Below are 4,513 nucleotides of genomic sequence, written 5' to 3'. Positions count from 1 at the left end.
TGAAACAACAAAATGTCGCGAGATAAACTCTAAACCTCGAGCAACTCAAAGGACAAACCAGATATTTTTTCACTGAACCTTTTTAATAAGTTTATTTAAAAGCTTAGACAAACAGTGATTTTAATGCAAATAAAAATGATTTCAAGAGTCAATAAAAAAGCGTATCAAACATTTAGTAAATGGCCCCATTTCCAAATTAAATAAAACTATACCTCCAGTATGAGTAGAAATAAGAACAAAGTCATGTTTTTCACAAAATATTTTGGTTTTATATAATGGCTGATAATAATGAAGAAAAAAAACACACGTTAGTGATTAATTCACCCAAATGCACAGGTTCACGTTTCATGAAAATATACCGAAAATATTGTGGGAAATCAATCTCACCATAAAATATAAGGCACCCATTGAGACTTTTACATGGCTGCAAACTATATTACTATTGCGAGAGCATCAAATCGGTCCATGTTCGCTTCTAAACACCAACACAATTTGGTGAGAAAAGCGTTCTCCCAATGCATGGAAACATGAATTTGTTTTGATATGATCAAATACATAAAAACCTGAGGTAAAAAACATATTCCCATTATCTCTAACAAGGGTGTAAAGTAACTAAGTAAAATTACTTCGAGGTTCTACTGGATATCTGTATTTTACTATTTATATATTTTTTAGCTTTTACTCTGCTACATTGGTCCTGTGTGGCTCAGTTGGTAGAGATTGGTGCTTGCAACTTTGGGATTGTAGGTTCGATTCCCAAGGGGGATAAGTATGAACGTTTTTGCACTCACTACTGTCACTCTGGATAAGAGTGTCTGCTAAGTGACTCAAATGTAAAATTACAACATTTTGAGCAGGAGCTGTCCTTCCACCCATACAGGAGCCCTATCAAAGCTATTCTCTGTAGATGCCAGGACAGAGCTCCCCCTGAAGCTAGAACAGCAAAGTCCCTGCCCATCTTCCAAAAGCACCTGAAACCCTGCCTCTTCAAAGAGTATCTTAAATAATTCCCCTTGAATCACCTGAATCAACACTTGACTTCCCCTTCTAGCTCTGCTTTTGCTGACAGCTGCATTATTGAAGAAAAGTGTACTAACTATGCCTGTGATATGTGGTTGTCACACATAGCTATCTTAAAATGACTGCACTAAACTGCAAGTCGCTCTGGATAAAAGTGTCTGCTAAATTACTAAATGTCAATGTAAAATGTACATTCCTAAAGAAAATCTGTACTTTTTAATCCCAACATTTTCCCTGACACCCAAAAGTACTTGTTACATTTTGAATGCTCAGGCAGAACAGTGTGTTGACATCTCTACTGCCTCTGATCTGGTGCACTAACTAAACACCAATACTGCATTTGTGATGTCTGAGTGTTATTGGATTATGCCCTGGCTGTACATAAATAAAGAAAATCGTGCCATCTGGCTTATGTAATATAAGGATTTTAATGTATAGTATTTACTTTTACTTAAGTATGACAATTGAGAACTTTTTCCACAGCTGTACTTAAGTATATACTGTATATGCTACTGTATTATTGATTGTATGTGTAGCCTAGTGGGGCGGCAGTGTAACCTAGTGGTTAGAGTGTTGTACTAGCAATCAAAAGGTTGCAAGTTCAAATCCCTGAGCTGACAAGGTACAAATCTGTCATTCTGCCCCTGAACAAGGATTTTAATGTATAGTATTTACTTTTACTTAAGTATGACAATTGAGAACTTTTTCCACAACTGTACTTAAGTATATACTGTTCCTAAGCTGTCATTGAAAATAAGAATTTGTTCTTAACTGACTTGCCCAGTTAAATAAAGGTAAAATAAATGAAAATGTTTGTTTATTCCATGTCTAACTCTGTGTTGTTGTATGTGTCAAGCTGCTATGCTTTATCTTGGCCAGGTTGCAGTTGCAAATGAGAACTTGTTCTCAACTAGCCTACCTGGTGAAATAAAATACAAATATTTATAACCAGATACTTTTAGACACGTAGTATATTACTGGGTGACATTCACATTTACTTGAGTAATTTTCTATTAAGTTATCTTTACTTTTAATCAAGTATGACAATACTTTTTACATAGTTCTTGCAACAACCCAGAGATGTTGAGAGTTTAAACGGAGAGTGTTTCTGAACAAAATGTTTACTCTCTTCACCTCTCTGTAAACTTAGAAAGACATCCATCATGTTCCGGCCATTCCATTCATTCCATTGCTTGGTTTAGAATATATTCTTCTTGTCTGGTGCAAAGCTGTCACGCCTTGGTCTTAGGTTTTTGTGTTTTCGTTATATATTTTGGTCAGGCCAGGGTGTGACATGGGTTTACGTGTTGTGTTTCGCATTGGGGTTTTATAGGATTGGGATTGCTATGATTAGGGGTGTGTCTAGTTAGGTTTGGGCTGCCTGAGGCGGTTCTCGATCAGTCAGGTGTTTCTTGTTGTCTCTGATTGGGAACCGTATTTAGGTAGCCTGAGTTTCACTTTGTATTTCGTGGGTGATTGTTCCTGTCTCTGTGTTAGTTTGCACCAGATAGCCTCAGTCACTTTGGATTTTCTTTTTTCATTGTTTTGGAAGAGAAGAGAACGAGCGCCATTCTCCTTGCGGAGATGGTGCTAAATACATCAACACGGTCGGTCCCTGGGATTGGGCTGGCCAACACGATTCGTTTTGCTTGGAAGGAAAAGGAGTTGGAGCCTTTAGGACGGGAAACTTTTGGAAGGATAATATTGATGGGGATTCTAAAGCTGACGGTGAAGGACGTGTTTTGTTTCCAAGGCAACTCGTTGGAGGGAGCATACGATGTGGCACTATATACAGAGGAGAAACACGATGATATCCTGAGAAGGGCAAGAGCAGTGGGAGGCGAGAGGCCGATGAGCCACTATGAAATAACAAGCCTGGCGAAGAATAACTTTAGGGTTGTAACTGTCAACATTTACAACCCATACGTTAAGGATGAAGAGGTGAGGGCCTTTCTGGGGAGATACATGGATAACGTCTCCTCAGCAAGGCACCTCAAAGACTCCCTTGGGTTTTGGAATGGGAGGAGAGGCTTCCAGGCCCTCCTCAGAGAGGACCCAAAGGGACATGGTGGCTACCTCCATCCTCCTGCTATGTTCTCCCTAGGGGCTGACAGGGGGACGTTGTTTTATGCACGTCAGCCCCCATTTTGCAGGCGCTGTATGGCCTACGGCCACATATTCGCCTCGTGCAGCACAAGAAAATGCAGATTTTGTGGATCTGAGGAACACGAGGCGAAGGATTGTGACAAGCCTAAGGCGTGCCACGGGTGTGGCTCGGCAGCACACCTGTGGCGGGGGTGCCCGGCTCGTCAGAGGTCATATGCGTCTGCGGCTGGGGGGGGAGCAGGAGCGGGGGATGGGGGAAGAAGAGGGGGGGAAGGAAGCAAGCCTCATGACCAGAGTACAGGTCCAGAGGGGAAGGCCGCAAGGAAGGAGGAGGAGCAAGAAGCGGCGGATGGAAGAGAGAAGGAAACGGAAGGCACGGGAGTAGGAGAACCAGGAAAAGCGGCGGAAGAAGGCAACCGAGTGGAGGAGCATGAGAGAGAAGAAAGCGAGGGAGGAGTGTTGGAGAAGGAGACGGTGGAAGAGCAAGTGGACTGGGGGGAAAGTGCCCTGGTGGAAGAGATGAGGGGTATGGTGGAGGAGCTGGTGGGGGGGGAGGGTGGTATCTCTCCACTACCGCCATCACCAAAGAAGAGAATGAAGAGGAGGGTGCGATTGGCCGACAGTGAGAGGGAGGGGATGGCCAAGAGAGTGATGGGGGTGGGAGAAACCTCTGGGTTGCTGCTGGTTTCCCCAGGCCCTCAACTTCTGTTGGGTGGGGACACACCTAACAAGACTCAGGACTGGGTACAGCAGGAGGTGGGGAGTTTTTTGTTTGGGGACTCAGCCTCCCCGATTTTTTTCCAATCCAGCTGCAGCACTGGGGAGGGGGAGGATTGTGGGGGTAGACCCAGGGTGCAGGGCACCCCGGAGCCAAACACTATTCCTGCATCCTGGGTTGGTGAGATGGAGGAAGAGGGGGGGGATGTCGGGAGTACGGATGGTGTTTTCACCGGTAGATATGGAGCAGGGGAGCATCGGGTGAGTCTCCTGTTTTTGATTTTTTTTCTGTCTGGGTTTAGAATTTGAGTGTATTACATGTTTTTATTTGATTCTTTCATGGGGTCTAATTTTACTTTTGTTACTTTAAATGTAAGGGGTTTAAGGGATTTTGTTAAGAGGAGGGCGGTTTTTAGTTATTTGGAGGGTGTGGGGTTTGATTTTTGTTTTTTACAGGAGGTTCACCTGAGGGATGGAGGGGATGTTAGTAGGTTTAAGAGGGAGTGGGACAAGGGGGAGTCGGTTTGGGGTATTGGGGGGGTGCACTCATCGGGGGTAGGGATTTTGTGTGGGCACAGGGAGGTAAAAGTGGAGGATTCTTTTGTGGTAATGCAGGGGAGGGTTATAGGGGTGGATGTCACGATAAGGGATTGTAAATTTAGATTAGTGG

The sequence above is a fragment of the Oncorhynchus kisutch genome, linkage group LG17 (genome assembly GCF_002021735.2).
Source record: "Oncorhynchus kisutch isolate 150728-3 linkage group LG17, Okis_V2, whole genome shotgun sequence".
NCBI classification, from domain to species: Eukaryota; Metazoa; Chordata; class Actinopteri; order Salmoniformes; family Salmonidae; genus Oncorhynchus; species Oncorhynchus kisutch.
This window is presented reverse-complemented; position numbering follows the sequence as displayed.